The 17,394-nt window shown below is 42.9% G+C and overlaps 1 protein-coding gene across 1 annotated transcript in view; it reads left to right on the top strand.

Moving 5' to 3' along the window:
* Positions 1-17,394, top strand: part of ASIC2 (acid sensing ion channel subunit 2) — a 1,138,845-nt gene that overhangs the window by 117,673 nt on the left and 1,003,778 nt on the right. The gene's annotated exons all lie outside the window — the stretch shown is intronic.

Raw genomic sequence — 17,394 nt, forward strand, 5'->3', positions numbered from 1 at the left:
GTTGTCCCTTTTAATTTATTTGAAGTGCTATTTTTTTAAATAAAGTTTCATCTGTCCATGCAAAAAAAAAAAACAAAAAACAAAAAACAAATTCAAAGTATCAATATAGTACACAGTCCACAAGTAGCCCTTGATAAAATGCTAGTAGGACCATTTCTTTTCGTTAATCTCTGTGATGGAATAAAATTTGCATGGATGGTGTTTTTTTTATATTTTTATTTTTTATTTTATTATTATTATTATTATTATACTTTAAGTTTTAGGGTACGTGTGCACAATGTGCAGGTTTGTTACATATGTATACATGTGCCATGTTGGTGTGCTGCACCCATTAACTCGTCATTTAACATTAGGTATATCTCCCAATGCTATCCCTCCCCCCTCCCCCCACCCCACAACAGTCCCCAGTGTGTGATGTTCTCCTTCCTGTGTCCATGTGTTCTCATTGTTCAATTCCCATCTATGAGTGAGAACATGCGATGTTTGGTTTTTTGTCCTTGCGATAGCTTGCTGAGAATGATGGTTTCCAGTTTCATTGATGTCCCTACAAAGGACATGAACTCATCATTTTTTATGGCTGCATAGTATTCCATGGTGTGTATGTGCCACATTTTCTTAATCCAGTCTATCGTTGTTGGACATTTAGGTTGGTTCCAAGTCTTACTTTGCTATTGTGAATATTGACGATATAAACATACGTGTGCATGTGTCTTTATGGCAGCATGATTTATAATCCTTTGGATTATGGGATGGCTGGGTCAAATGGTATTTCTAGTTCAAGATCTCTGAGGAATCGCGACACTGACTTCCACAATGGTTGAACTAGTTTACAATCCCACCAACAGTGTAAAAGTGTTCCTATTTCTCCACATCCTCTCCAGCACCTGTTGTTTCCTGACTTTTTAATGATTGCCATTCTAACTGGTGTGAGATGGTATCTCATTGTGGTTTTGATTTGCATTTCTCTGATGGCCAGTGATGGTGAGCATTTTTTCATGTGTGTTTTGGCTGCATAAATGTCTTCTTTTGAGAAGTGTCTGTTCATATCCTTTGCCCACTTTTTGATGGGGTTGTTTGTTTTTTTCTTGTAAATTTGTTTGAGTTCATTGTAGATTCTAGATATTAGCCCTTTGTCAGATGAGTACGTTACAAAAATTTTTTCCCGTTCTGTAGGTTGCCTGTTCACTCTGATGGTAGTTTCTTTTGCTGTGCAGAAGCTCTTTAGCTTAATTAGATCCCATTTGTCATTCACTCTGATGGTAGTTTCTTTTGCTGTGCAGAAGCTCTTTAGCTTAATTAGATCCCATTTGTCAATTTTGGCTTTTGTTGCCATTGCCTTTGGTGTTTTAGACATGAAGTCCTTGCCCATGCCTATGTCCTGAATGGTATCGCCTAGGTTTTCTTCTAGGGTTTTTATGGTTTTAGGTCGAACATTTAAGTCTTTAATCCATCTTGAATTAATTTTTGTATAAGGTGTAAGGAAGGGATCCAGTTTCAGCTTTCTACATATGGCTAGCCAGTTTTCCACATATGGCTAGCCAGTTTTCCCACCACCATTTATTAAATAGGGAATCCTTTCCCTATTGCTTGTTTCTGTCAGGTTTGTCAAAGATCAGATAGTTGTAGATATGCGGCATTATTTCTGAGGGCTCTGTTCTGTTCCATTGGTCTATATTTCTGTTTTGGTACCAGTACCATGCTGTTTTGGTTACTGTAGCCTTGTAGTATGTTTTGAAGTCAAGTAGTGTGATGCCTCCAGCTTTGTTCTTTTGGCTTAGGATTGACTTGGCGATGCGGGCTCTTTTTTGGTTCCATATGAACTTTAAAGTAGTTTTTTCCAATTCTGTGAAGAAAGTCATTGAGCTTGATGGAGATGGCATTGAATCTATAAATTACCTTGGGCAGTATGGCCATTTTCATGATATTGATTCTTCCTATCCATGAGCATGGAATGTTCTTCCATTTGTTTGTGTCCTCTTTTATTTCATTGAGCAGTGGTTTGTAGTTCTCCTTGAAGAGGTCCTTCACATCCCTTATAAGTTGGATTCTTAGGTATTTTATTCTCTTTGAAGCAATTGTGAATGGGAGTTCACTCATGATTTGGCTCTCTGTTTGTCTGTTATTGGTGTATAAGAATGCTTGTGACTTTTGCACATTGATTTTGTATCCTGAGACTTTGCTGAAGTTGCCTATCAGCTTGAGGAGATTTTGGGCTGAGACGATGGGGTTTTCTAGATATACAATCATGTCATCTGCAAATAGGGACAATTTGACTTCTTCTTTTCCTAATTGAATACCCTTTATTTCCTTCTCCTGCCTGATTGCCCTGGCCAGAATTTCCAACACTATGTTGAATAGGAGTGGTGAGAGAGGGCATCCCTGTCTTGTGCCTGTTTTCAAAGGGAATGCTTCGAGTTTTTGCCCATTCAGTATGATATTGGTTGTGGGTTTGTCATAGATAGCTCTCATTATTTTGAGATACGTCCTATCAATACCTAATTTATTGAGAGTTTTTAGCATGAAGGGTTGTTGAGTTTTGTCAAAGGCTTTTTCTGCATCTATTGAGATAATCATGTGGTTTTTGTCTTTGGTTCTGTTTATATGCTGGATTACATTTATTGATTTGCATATGTTGAACCAGCCTTGCATCCCAGGGATGAAGCCCACTTGATCATGGTGGATAAGCTTTTTGATGTGCTGCTGGATTCGGTTTGCCAGTATTTTGTTGAGAATTTTTGTATTGATGTTTATCAAGGATATTGGTCTAAAATTCTCTTTTTTGGTTGTGTCTCTGCCAGGCTTTGGTATCAGGATGATGCTGGCCTCATAAAATGAGTTAGGGAGGATTCCCTCTTTTTCTATTGATTGGAATAATTTCAGAAGGAGTGATATCAGCTCCTCTTTGTACCTCTGGTAGAATTCGGCTGTGAATCCATCTGGTCCTGGACTTTTTTTGGTTGGTAAGCTATTGATTATTGCCTCAATTTGAGAGCCTGTGATTGGTCTATTCAGAGATTCAACTTCCTGGTTTAGTCTTGGGAGGATGTATGTATCAAGCAATTTATCCATTTCTTCTAGATTTTCTAGTTTATTTGTGTAGAGGTGTTTGTAGTATTCTCTGATGGTAGTTTGTATTTCTGTGGGATCAGTGATGATAGCCCCTTCATCATTTTTTATTGTGTCTATTTGATTCTTCTCTCTTTTCTTCTTTATTAATCTTGCTAGTGGTCTATCAATTTCGTTGATCTTTTCAAAAAGCAACTCCTGGATTCATTAATTTTTTGAACGGTTTTTTGTGTCTCTATTTCCTTCAGTTCTGCTCTGATCTTAGTTATTTTTTGCCTTCTGCTAGCTTTTGAATGTGTTTGCTCTTGCTTTTCTAATTCTTTTAATTGTGATGTTAGGGTGTCAATTTTAGATCTTTCCTTGTGGGCATTTAGTGCTATAAATTTCCCTCTACACACTGCTTTGAATGTGTCCCAGAGATTCTGGTGTGTTGTGTCTTTGTTCTCGTTGGTTTCAAAGAACATCTTTATTTCTGCCTTCATTTTGATGTGCACCAAGTAGTCATTCAGGAGCAGGTTGTTCAGTTTCCATGTAGTTGAGTGGTTTTGAGTGAGTTTCTTAATCCTGAGTTCTAGTTTGCTTGCACTGTGGTCTGGGAGACAGTTTGTTATAATTTCTGTTCTTTTACATTTGCTGAGGAGTGCTTTACTTCCAACTATGTGGTCAATTTTGGAATAGGTGTGGTGTGGTACTGAAAAGAATGTATATTCTGTTGATTTGGGGTGGAGAGTTCTGTAGATGTCTACAAGGTCCGCTTTGTGCAGAGCTGAGTTCAATTCCTGGATATCCTTGTTAACTTTCTGTCTCATTTATCTGTCTAATGTTGACAGTGGGGTGTTAAAATCTCCCATTATTATTGTGTGGGAGTCTTAAGTCTTTTTGTAGGTCATTAAGGCTTACTTTATGAATCTGGGTGCTCCTGTATTGGGTGCATATATATTTAGGATAGTTAGCTCTTCTTGTTGAATTGATCCCTTTCCCATTATGTAATGGCCTTCTTTGTCTCTTTTGATCTTTATTGGTTTAAAGTCTGTTTTATCAGAGACTAGGATTTCAATCCCTGCCTTTTTTTGTTTTCCATTTGCTTGGTAGATCTTCCTCCATCCCTTTATTTTGAGCCTATGTGTGTCTCTGCATGTGAGATGGGTTTCCTGAATACAGCACACTGATGGGTCTTGACTCTTTATCCAATTTGCCAATCTGTGTCTTTTAATTGGATAATTTAGCCCATTTACATTTAAAGTTAATATTGTTATGTGTGAATTTGATCCTGTCATTATGATGTTAGCTGGTTATTTTGCTCATTAGTTGATGCAGTTTCTTCCTAGCCTTGAAGGTCTTTACAATTTGGCATGTTTTTGCAGCGGCTGGTACCAGTTGTTCCTTTCCATGTTTAGTGCTTCCTTCAGGAGCTCTTGTAGGGCAGGCCTGGTGGTGACAGAATCTCTCAGCATTTGCTTGTCTGTAAGGTATTTTATTTCTCCTTCACTTATGAAGCTTAGTTTGGCTGGATATGAAATTCTGGGTTGAAAATTCTTTTCTTTAAGAATGTTGAATATTGGCCCCCACTCTCTTCTGGCTTGTAGAGTTTCTGCCAAGAGATCATCTGTTAGTCTGATGGGTTTCCCTTTGTGGGTAACCTGACCTTTCTGGCTACCCTTATCATTTTTTCCTTCATTCCAACTTTGGTTCATCTGACAATTATGTGTCTTGGAGTTGCTCTTCTCGAGGAGTATCTTTGTGGCATTCTCTGTATTTCCTGAATTTGAATGTTGGCCTGCCTTGCTAGATTGGGGAAGTTCTCCTGGATAATATCCTGCAGAGTGTTTTCCAACTTGGTTCCATTCTCCCCGTCACTTTCAGGTAAACCAATCAGATGTAGATTTGGTCTTTCCACATACTCCCATATGTCTTGGAGGCTTTGTTTGTTTCTTTTTATTCTTTTTTCTCTAAACTTCTCTTCTCGTTTCATTTCATTCATTTCATCTTCCATCACTGATACCCTTTCTTCCAGTTGATTGCATTGGCTACTGAGGCTTCTGCATTCGTCACGTAGCTCTCGTGCCTTGGTTTTCAGCTCCATCAGGTCCCTTGAGGACTTTTCTCCATTGGTTATTCTAGTTATCCATTCGTCTAATTTTTTTTCAAAGCTTTTAACTTCTTTGCCATTGGTTCGAATTTCCTCCTGTAGCTTGGAGTAGTTTGATCATCTGAAGCCTTCTTCTCTCAACTCGTCAAAGTCATTGTCCATCCAGCTTTGTTCCGTTGCTGGTGAGGAGCTGCATTCCTTTGGAGGAGGAGAGGTGCTCTCATTTTTACAGTTTCCAGTTTTTCTCCTCCGTTTTTTTCCCATCTTTGTGGTTTTATCTACCTTTGGTCTTTGATGATGGTGAGGTACAGATGGGTTTTTGGTGTGGATGTCCTTCCTGTTTGTTAGTTTTCTTTCTAACAGACAGGACCCTCAGCTGCAGGTCTGTTGGAGTTTGCTAGAGGTCCACTCCAGACCCTGTTTGCCTGGGTATCCACAGCGGTGGCTGAAGAACAGCAGATATTGGTGAACCGCAAATGCTGCTGCCTGATCGTTCCTCTGGAAGTTTTGTCTCAGAGGAGTACCTGGCCGTGTGAAGTGTCAGTCTGCCCCTACTGGGGGGTGCCTCCCAGTTAGGCTGCTCAGGGGTCAGGGACCCACTTGAGGAGGCAGTCTGCCCGATCTCAGATCTCAAGCTGCGTGCTGGGAGAACCACTACTCTCTTCAACGCTGTCAGGGAGGGACATTTAATTCTGCAGAGGTTACTGCTGTCTTTTTGTTTGTCTGTGCCCTGCTCCCAGAGGTGGAGCCTACAGAGGCAGGCAGACCTCCTTGAGCTGTGGTGGGCTCCACCCAGTTCGAGCTTCCTGGCCTCTTTGTTTACCTAATCAAACAACTAACTTCGCAATAGCCGGTGCCCCTCCCCCAGCCTCGCTGCTGCCTTGCAGTTTGATCTCGGACTGCTGTGCTAGCAATGAGCAAGACTCCATGGGCGTAGGACCCTCCAAGCCAGGTGCTTGGTATAATCTCCTGGTGTGCTGTTGTTTAAGCCCGTTGGAAAAGCGCAGTATTAGGGTGGGAGTGACCCGATTTTCCAGGTGCCGTCTATCACCCCTTTCTTTGAGTAGGAAAGGAAATTCCCTGACCCCTTGAGCTTCCCAGGTGAGGCGATGCCTCGCCCTACTTCAGCTCACGCACGGTGCACTGCACCCACTGTCCTGCATCTACTCTCTGGCACTCCCCAGTGAGATGAACCTGGTACCTCAGTTGGAAATGCAGAAATCACCCATCTTCTGTGTTGCTCAAGCTGGGAGCTGTAGACCAGAGCTGTTCCTATTCAGCCATCTTGGCTTCTCCTCAAACATTCGGATGGTGTTAATTCAGATAGTAGGCCCTCAAAAATTTCGAATGGATGGATTATGGATCAATGAAAGTATGGGTGGATTTCTAGAAAACTGAAAGTGGTGCTGGAAGGGTATAGACTGTGAGTAGCAGGGCAGAAGTGCATGAAATCTTTGCTCTTCAATTAAAGTGTGCACTCTTTCTTGGGCTTACATGCAACACATTCACTAGAAACCCTCATAACTTTCACTCCTTGAAGGATGTGTTTGAAAAATGCTGTATTTTCTTGTAGGCCCTTTGCAAATGGACACTAGTAGTAGGGGGTAGTTGTGAAGGGAAGAGCCAATTGTGTGGGGTTCAGGCTTTGGAGGTTGACCATGCTCTGTGTTAGCCTGGTGCAGTGGAATCAGGGCAGACTTATTACTACTTATGTGAATTCAATTCCTCTGGGCCTTCGCTGTTGTGTCTTGAAAATGGGGTGATCAAATCTGCCAGGCAGGGTCTATTTTGTGGGGTGTCTCAGTCTTCTCAGGCTGCCATCACAAAATACCATAGACAGGTGGCTTAAACAACAAAAACTTATTTCTCACAGTTCTAGAGGCTGTAAGTCCAAAATCAAGGTGCCAGCAGATTCAATTTTCTGGTGAAGGCTCTCTTCCTGACTTGTAGATAGCTGCTTTCTCACTGTGTCCTCACAGTGCAGACAGAGAGAAAAATACATCTTTCTTTTTCTCTTCTTAAAAGGCTACAGTCTTATCAGATTGGAGCCTTACTGGTATGACCTCATTTAACCTCAATTGTCTTCCAAAGATCTTATCTCCAAATACTATAGTCATATTGGGGGTTAGGGCTTCAACATATGAATTTTGGGAGAGTAGAATTCAGTCCAATACAAGGAGATTAAGTGAGATTATTCATGCAAATATGTTTCAGAAACTATGAAGGGCTGTACCCACTTAGAAGGTAGTGAGAGTCTTTTTTTAAATTTTACTTTTTTTTTTTTTTTGGTTTTAGCACTGTGAGACATTCCTCAGGGCATTCATTCATTCATTTATTGAATGTCTACTTTGTGCCAGGCACCTTTCTTGACACTGGATGACAGTAATAGAGAAAACAGACAAAAATCCTTATCTTCACAGAGCCTATCTACTTCCTAGAATGTAGACAAGAAAGATAGACAAGTAGAATATATAATTTATAAGATGGGGAAAAGTAGTATGAAAACAAATAAAGTAAAGGAATGGATTGAGAAAGCCACATAGCGAGGAATAGTTTAAATTGTAACTAATTGGTGTTAGGGGGGAGGTAGGAGGGGGATGATCAAGGAAGACTTCGTTTGAACGAAGTCAAAGACTTCAAGTCTTTGAGAAGTTGATGGAGCTACAAGGCTATCTAAAGAAGAGTATTCCAGGCAATGAGAAAAGCCTACGCAAAGTCCCTGGGGTAAGAGAGACCCAGATATGTTCAAGGAACAGCCATGAGAGCTGGGCAGCCAGAGCTGAATGAGAGATGGGGGGACTGGTAGGAGATGGAACCAGAAAGATTCAATCTAAGAAGAGCACTTGCTGTCTGCATGTGATGAGGCCAGGGCAGCAGCAGTGAGAGGAGCAGGAAATTGCTTCTCTGTGAGGAGAGGATTTCATGTATTCTCTGAGGATCTGTGCTCATCTCCAGGAACACCTGTGGGAGTCAGTTCTTATCTGCTCCGAAATTTCTTCCAATATTTTATGACTCCAGATATCTCCTCTTGTGAAACTGTGGTGAGTGGCTGCTGGTGAAATAATGATCCTAGCGGAGTATGTAAATGAGATAGCATCCATGCATTATTAAAAGAGTAAATTCATATCTGGAAGTGAATGTGTATGAAGCAAGGTTGACTCAAACATAATACCTTCCTACACCAACCAGACTACATACTCATTTGAGTGTGGAGCTCAGGTTTGTGTCAACCATAGCAACTAATATAGTTCCTAGGACAATATAGGTTCTCAAAGTGTTTGTCTAAAAGCACAGTCTCTCCAAGAAGCACATGTTAGGAATTGCAAAGAAAGGAGATTCTTTTTAATTTGCAGCAAGAAGTCTTTGTTCCTCCTAATGAGCAGGACTGGGGTCCAGCACTGACCTCCATGGAGGTGAAGTGGGTTATGCATTTCCATACCTAATGGAGCTCTCACAAACTAAAATATCTCTGCTTCTAAGGCTGGGGGGCAATGGATTGTACCATGGGGGCTTTCTTCCGTTTTGAAAGATAACATCTACAGGTACACCAAATTTGGTATTGATTATCTACGTACTATATTCTGCTCCATTCTTTTCAAGCTGTGAAAACTCACCTCTGAACCTCATTTTCCTCATATATGTGGAATATGATAACAATACCTGCTGCCCTGGGCTGTCTGTAAGATTGAATGGTCTTGTGGATATAAAATAATGCATATCGTTATTCCCACTTCATAGGTAAAGATCTGACACAATGTCATGGCCCAAATCTGTACCTTCTTTCAAAAATCCAATCAATAAAAACCTACTGTGAGCCTGCTAGGAATAAAGCACCGTTCTAGGTCCTAGAGATATAGCGGTGAGTGAGAGGAGGATGATTCTTGCCTTGCAGTGTAGGAGAGGGATGATAAAGACACAGACACATCAGCGACAATGGAGGGTATGCTAACAACAAAGCTAGGGCTCAAACTCATGACTTCTATCTCTAGATCCTGCACTTTTTCTGTTATCCCCTTTAAGTAGAAATCAGGCTCGGCCTCAGTCCTAAGGGAACTAGCAGTGTACAAAAGAAGTTGTATCTGAACTGAAATAGTATGCAACTACTTCTTAGGGCCTCTAGAGAGTTTTGAATAAAGTGCTCAGGTTGGTTTGGGGAGCAAAAGATAACTTGTGACTCTAGAAATCAGGATTTTTTTTTTTCAAAGAGGTGGCAACTAAATGGATATAGGGGGGCAGCATCCCTCCTTAACACAAGTCTGACCAGTGATGACATAAAAGCCCATGGCCGTGTAACCAGGAAGGATATTTAGAAAGATGTCAGCAAACTTAAATGATTGCAAAAGTAGAGAATGCTTCAAATAACTCTTTCAGGTGGAAACTTGGAGGTATTGAGATATTTTCAGGTGGGGGTAAACTCTGCTGATTCCTAGTTCTCCAAGGAATACATCTTTGCCAGTGGAAGGAACTTGGGAAACCCAGTGAGCAGATTATTAAATTGCCACTTTTTTGGGGTATTGAACTACATTTATCACCTTTCTTATTTTTACTTTATCATTGTTAGCACTAGGCATTGTTAATATTTTCAGAATTCTTACTAATATTTCATTGGAGTGTTTTTGTTTTCTCTTTAAACAGGTATTTGGTGTGGATTGCCACATTCCTGGGTAATTTTGTTAAATCTGGAGGCCAATTTTCTTTTTACAACTATCTACTGCTTTGATTTTTTGAGAAAAAATCAATAGAAAGAAAGGAGTTGCTGAAAGGTTCTAACGCAGTCTGTGCAAAAACTGTCAGATGTTAGCTGCATGGCCGAGCCTTTCCCAAGTGGGTTTGAATCCCAACTTGGCCACTAATTCAGTGTGTGACCTTGAATAGGTCACTATCCCTCTCTGGACCTCAGTTTTCTCATCTGCAAAATGAGGTGGATTGGTTTAAATGGTCTGACATCCCATCCACCTTTGGCATTTGGGGAGTTGATGAATGCTGGGAAATGGCTGGAGGCTGCAAGAGCCATGGAGAGAGCAGAAAGAACATTTTTATTAGTTCAAAAACAGCACAATGAGGAACAATGAAATTAATTAAAAGAACCACTTTTATTGAGTTAGCAGTGAGTAGAAAAACAATGAAATGATTGTTTTTGGAAACCTTTTCAGCTTAAGATGAAAACAAGCCCAGTCTCCCCAGGTTATGGTGCAGTCACTTCAGGAATGAAACTCATCGGTTTGGGAGAGCTGTTTCTCCCCCATCATTTCCAAGGCAGAGCACGGATCATCTATGCAGGCCAGGCCTGTCTCTTGCTACCTAAACCGCCAGACATTTACAGAAGCTAAATTAACTTCATGCATGGCTAGCGGCTGCACCTTCTAGCTGCCACAGGGCTCCTCATTCTCATTAAGACTTCAGGGCAGGCATACTGCTGTTGGGAATACACACCTTGACATAGATTCCAGGAGTGAAGGTGGCTGAGAAAGAAGGACTGCTTTCCACAGTCTCTGCAAAAAATACCAGCAAACTTATTGCAAGACTCCAAATCCAATAATTGCACAACCGTAGCATCAAGCAGTTGCAGGTTCTGTAAGCCCTTTCAGTGCACTGAGCCCTTAAAAGTTAACCTTTGCGTAGGCTATCTCCAGCCCTCTGAATTCTGTGAGATTAAACCCACCATACCCATTTCACAGATGAGAAAAAGGAGCCTGAGATGTGAAGCTTCTTAGACAAAGTTGCACAGCTGCTATGATAAAGACACAATCCTGGTAAAGACAGCATCGGCATTTTATAATCATTCTTGATTTTTATACTCTCAGAAGCCCTTTTGAATACGTAGTCTCACTAGATTCTCATGACCTTTTATTGACATGCATGATGCATGAGGGCAGTATTTTATCCCTCTTTTGTTGATAAGGAAACTGAGGCTTAGAGAGTTTAAGTGGTTGGCTCAAGGCCCCATGGCTAAAGGATTAGTAAGTCAGACCTAAAACTAAAATCCGATCCTAACCTCCTATTACATTGGCTTTGTGCTGTCTTATTTACAATTAACAGTGGGAAATAAGGAAAATTTAATGCAAAAAAACACATTTTTCTGAAATATAAGTCATTATAACCTTTGAGAAAACCTTTGAGGTAATCTAAACCAGGAATTGGTCATCTGAGGTGCTAGGTGGGACTTAGTGGGTCCAGGATCTTCCTGAATGTTTATGCAAGGTCGGGTGCTTTTGTGTGTAAGTGCTTCACTCAGGGTAACAAGGGTGTACACTGAGCAGTCCACTTCATGAGGGGGTGCAACTTTCTAATGTATAGGGGTATCTTTGACACCCAGCACCATTTTGGCACACAGCAAGCGCTCAGTAAATGTTGATGGAACTAATCTGATTCTTTAAAGGTTCTATCATGCCACAAAAACTGAATGTCGGCAAGGGCAGCAGTGAATCTCAGAAATCTCTCTAGCTTTCATACCTTCCAGACGAAGACTCAGGGGCCCAGAAGGAACAAGGCAATAGCCTCAGATCTGCTTGAGGCAGAGCAGGGTCTAGGAGCTGGTCTCTCAGCCTCTGCCAAGGTGATCAGGAGATTTCCCCTGAGCAGTGTTGCTTCCTTTATGTGATCACAGGGACTTCTGTAGTGAGAACAAAGTGCTGTCCACTGGGGGCCTCCAAGAGGCCCCGTGTTGGCCAGCTCTGCATTCAGTGAGTCATTCTCCACAGTGCAAAGGGAAAGTGCTAAAGTGCTTGAGAAAAGAGTTTCTCTTAATTAGGTTAAACACTCCCCCACTCCCCAGCCTCATTTACACCATTCATTTGCTCAGCAGACTATGGCTTCCAAGAGAGGATTCAAGTAAACCCTGTCCTATCCAGGTGTGCATGATCCTAAACCACAAAAGAATGGACTCTGAAATCCAGTTCCTGCAGGACGGAGAGGGACTAAGTGGGTCTCGTTGGGCCTCAGGCCTGCCCTGCACCCCTCCCCACGCTGGCCAGGTTTTGAGCATGTCTCCTGGGGTCACTGCCGGTCCAGCCTGCTAGGAAACAGGCAATGGAAACCCAGAGCAGAATTTCTGGGAAATGCAAGAGTTTCTTTCTCCACTCCAGCCATTTCTCTCCTGTCAGAGCTCTAATGAGGTTTTAGTGCCAGGAGGGAAAGTAAATGGAAAGTAAATGGAAAGAAAACAGCCCAAAGTTGCTAATGCTATCGACAGTGACCATGCTGCAGGAAACCCTTCCTTCCCCTGGGGCCACCGCCCAGTGCATGGTTTGCCTAAAAGGAAGAAAGAGAAGGGAAAAAACAAGATCCTTTTAACTACAGAGAGAGGGATTCTCCAAGATCCACTTGTGCGTGTGTTGGGGATCTGAAATTAACCCTTTCTGCCTCATTAGTTTCTAAGTAGTGCTGAGATTAAGAGCCATTGTTGGGAACATGAAGAGGCTGTTTCTGTAAGGGGAGTCTTGATAGCTCCTCCAGGAAGTCAGAGAGACAGCCAGTGGGTGCTGAGCAGCCCAATCTGGCTGGATGTCTATACTTGTGGCTTCCAGCTCTTCATACACTGAGTCCAGGTTCTCAAGGGCCCCTCTATAAAGCCCTTTCAGGAGCTGGCTGATTTATAGGTTAAGAGTAAGACAGGCCTGGGTTCAAATCCTGCCTGCATGACTTGATTAGTTTCCCTCTGTCAAAGTTTCTTTATCTGTGGAATGAGAGTAGTAACACCTGCCTCATAGGGCTTTACTAGGGTTGAATGAGATTAGATCTGTATGTTATAGGGTTACAGTAAGTTATAACAAACATTTTATTTGCAGTCTTCCATCCACTGTGACCCCATCTGCCCATATTTACCCAGTAAAGAACTTGTCTTTGGAGTCTGTCTTAGACCCTTTGTGCAGCTAAAACAAAATATCTGAGACTGGGTAATTTATAAAGAACCGAAATTTATTTCTAACAGTTCTGGAGGCTGGGAGGTCCAAAGTCAAGGCTCTGGCAGACTCAGTTGCCTGGGGAGGGCTACTCTCTGCTTCCAAGATGGCACCTTGATGCTGCACCTCCGGAGGTCCTCACATGGTGAGGAGGGTGGAAGGGCAAGTGAGGCAAATGCTGTGTGAAGCCTCTTTTACGAGGGCCTTAGTTCCATCATGATGGAGGGGCTCTCATGGACAAAGCACCTCTGAAAGGCCCCACTTCTAATACTGTCACATTGGCAATGCCTGAATTTTGGAGGGGACACATTCAAATGATAGCAAAGTCTGCCAGATCAGTGCGTGAGCCTCTGCAGCAGTTCAGAATCAAAATCTGAAGTGTGTGTGTGTGTGTGTGTGTGTGTGTGTTTGTGACAGAGAGAGAGAGAAAGAGAAACAGAGAACTGCAGAAAGTATCATGGGGATTTGTATCCTAAAGAGCCAAGAATTACTTAGGAAAGAGACAAATAGAAGCAGAAGGAAAGGAAGAGGAGAAGAAAGAGAAAGGTCAGTGAGTTAGGAGATAAACTTTGCGATGAGGAGTTGATTTGGGGCACGAATAGAGGGTGTATTAGTTCATTCTCACATTGTGTAAAGAACTACACGAGACTGGGTAATTTATAAAGAAAAGAGGTTTAATTGACTCTCAGTTCCACAGGCTGTACAGGAAGCATGGTGGATGAGGCCTCAGGGAACTTACAAGCATGGCAGAAGGCAGAGGGGGAGCAGACATGTCTTACGTGGCCGGAGAAGGAATAAGAGAGAGAAAGGGGAGGTGCCACACACTTTTAAACAACCAGATATCATGAGAACTCACTCACTATCACAAGAAGAGCCCCCATGATCCAGTCACCTCCCACCAGGACCCTCCTCCAACACTGGGCATTACAATTTGACATGAGATTTGGACCTGGATGCAAATTCAAATCATATCAGAGAGAGGAATGTAAAAAGAAGAGTTAACAAGGGTTGCTATGGCTTATTAATGAACCACTTCTTCATTCCAAAAGATCAGTAAAAATCACAATCGCTTTTATATTCTATTGGCTACTGGGCTGTTTTTTTTTTTTTTTTTCATGGGAAATTGCATGAAGACCAGACTGTGGGAGCTCTAGATTATATTTGGGTTACACAGTTGAAGTGTCTAGCATAGTTCTTGGCACATAGCAGATACTAATTAAGTGGTAGCTATTAAGAGATATAGAGAATTTCAAGGGTGGATCCTCAGCGATTGCCCATCTTACTTCCTAGTAATATTTTATGTAGGATAAATAAAGGTTAACTCTGAGCAGGTTGTATAGGTGGGATGGGAGGAGATACCTAAGTGCAGGAAATTTGTGTCCAAAACCGTACCCTGGGAACAGCCAGAGATAGAGGGGAATTAGGAAACAAGTCTGGTGTCATTAATGTTTTGGGTGAACTTGTACAGAATGCTGGGAACTGCAAGTGCAGACAAAGCAATCAAAATCAGTTTAGGGTTAGGCACAGCAGAAACTGACCAGAGGTAGAGAGGAGTCTTAGTAATAAAGCCCCAGGGAAGTGGTGCTTAATCCTGGCTGCACATAAAAACCACCTGGAGTACTTTTAAAAATACCAACCCCCCACTTTGGAAGGCCGAGGTGGGCGGATCACAAGGTCAGGAGATCGAGACCATCCTGGCTAACACAGTGAAACCCCGTCTCTACTAAAAATACAAAAAATGAGCCAGGTGTGGTGGCTGGCGCCTATAGTCCCAGCTACTCGGGAGGCTGAGACAGGAGAATGGCGTGAGCCCAGGAGGTGGAGTTTGCAGTGAGCTGAGATTGCACCACTGCACTCCAGCCCGGGTGACAGAGCTAGACTCTGTCTCAAAAAAAAAAAAAAAAACACACACACACAAAACCAACAACAAAAAAAAACCCCTGGCTCCATCCCCGGTCAGTTGAGTTATAATTTCTGAGACTGGGTCTGGGCATCAGTATTTTTAAGATGTCCCTATGTGACCTAACACTGTGAATCTCTGCTCTAAGGTGTGGCAAACTCAACGCTGATCTCATCTGCTAACTCTGTAGGGATCTGATCCATGTTTAGGGGAAGGGGAAGAGAGATGACAGAAATAGCAGGAGCTTCAAGGGAACAAGAGTTTCCTCCCTCAGGTGGACACTGGGTCTGTAGATTCCAAAAGACCTGACCAGTCACTGGCAAGACTAAACTCAGGCCTGGGGGCTGAGATTCCAGAGCCCTGCCCTAGGGAAAAGGAACTGGTGAGAATTAGGTTGAGAGGCCAGACCTGATAACTGGTTGGCAAGAGTCCAAGGCAGGTATCGGCCAGATAATGCTAGAGGCAGATCCAGGGCAGGGGCCATATAGACTTTTCCAGAGAGATTGAAGTCTAGTACTTATGCAAGATTGCAGGGCCCTGAGTGATGGTGGTAGGGAGTGATGGCAGTAGTCTTTTTTTTTTTTTAATTTGTTTGTTATTTCAATAGGTTTCTAGAGAGCAGGTGGTGTTTGGTTACATGAGTAAGTTCTTTAGTACTGATTTCTGAGATTTTGGTGCACCCGTCACCCAAGCAGTGTACACAGTACCCAGTGTGTAGTCTTTTATCCCTTGACACCCTCCCAGCCTTTTCCCCGAGTCCCCAAAGTCCACTGTATCATTCTTATGATGGCAGTAGTCTTGATACTGGTGAGGAACATGGAGACAGGAATGGGTGGGAGTGACAGTCATGGTATTGGGTGATAATAATTTGGTGGTGGTGGTGATGGTAGTGTGATGGTGATTGTATTACTTTTCTATTGTTATATAACCAATCACCATAAACTTAGCAACTTAAAACAATACACATTTGTTATCTCAGTTTCTGTAGGTCAGAAGTCCGGGTGAGCTCCACCAGCGCCTCCAGTAAGGGTTTCAGGATGCTGAAATCACGGTGCGGGTGGGGCTGCATTCCTTCCTGGAGGTCCTGGGAAAGAATGTTTCTGAGCTCCTTTAGGTTGTTGGCCAAATTCAGTTCCTTGCAGTTGTAGAACTGAGGTCCTCATTTTCTTGAGGTTGTCAGCTGGGAGCTGGGCTTTGCTCCTGGAGGCTTCTGGTTTTTGCTCATGCTTTCTATATTACTCCCTCTGACAACAGTACATTGAGTTCCTCTATCACTCAAATCTCTCTAACTTCTTCTGCTCGACAGGTCTGACTCAGAGAGAAAGTTCCCTGCTTTCAAGATCTCATGTGATTAGATTGGGCCCACCTGGATAAACGCCAGCACTCTCCCTGTTTTGAGGTGTATGGTCTCACCTGCATCTGCAAGATAGCTTTGCCATGTAACATATCTATAGGTTCTAGGGATAAGGGAATGGTTATCCTTGGTAGAGGAGGGCCATTCTGCAGTGAACCTCCACTTCCCGGGTTCAAGAGAGTCTCATGCCTTAGCCTCCCAAGTAGCTGGGACTACAAGCACATGCCACCACACCCAGCTAATTTTTTGTATTTTTAGTAGAGGCAGGGTTTCGACATGTTGGCCAGGCCTCAAGTGATCTACCTTCCTTGGCCTCCCAAAGTGCTAGGATTACATTTTTGACAAAAGTATCTTTGCCCCACTGCCAGGTCAGGTTCCCATTGGCTCAGGGGCTGAGTGTGACTGAGCCTGTAGGGGATGGAACTAGAGGACATGGCAGGTTCCGGCCAGCCAGGCTGCAGGTGGTGGGGATAGAAGTAATGAAGGAAGGAACGTGGAAGGCAGACTTACTTGTGACCTTCACCAATCCTTTTGTCTTTCACCTTGACTCCCTTTGGTTGTTTATTACCTATTTATCTGTACACACCTGCTGCCCTCCTTTCTCCCACACTGTTCTATAAGCCCCTGAGGACAGAGCTTGCTCTTCCTTGCCCTTTCCCACAGCGCTGAGCACAGAGCTTCCTCTTAGTAGGGAGAAGAGGGTGGGGAAGTTACAGTGGTTGAATGCTGCTGTGTGCCAGGCATGTTTATATTTATTTTCTAACTGAGGTGTGCCTCCATCCCTATGCCTACCTTACAGATGAGCAAACTGAGGCACTGGTAAGTTACATGACTTCCAAGTACACACAACCAGCAACCTGCAAAACTAAGTTATAAACCAAGCCATTTTTGCTCTGCAGCAGTGTGCTGGCTTTCATTGTAGATGCTCAGCAGAGTCCAGTGCACCCACTGACTGATAGAGAATAGGGACAGCCTGCCAAAGGAGGCGGGCCTCACTGCTTCCCCACCTCATCGCTGTTCACAGTCCTGATATGGGGCCCTGAGATTGAGTGAAAGGTGGGCGGTTGGCTACAAGATAATTCCG

Source organism: Gorilla gorilla, chromosome 4 (genome assembly GCF_029281585.2).
Source record: "Gorilla gorilla gorilla isolate KB3781 chromosome 4, NHGRI_mGorGor1-v2.1_pri, whole genome shotgun sequence".
In the NCBI taxonomy this organism is placed as follows: domain Eukaryota; kingdom Metazoa; phylum Chordata; class Mammalia; order Primates; family Hominidae; genus Gorilla; species Gorilla gorilla.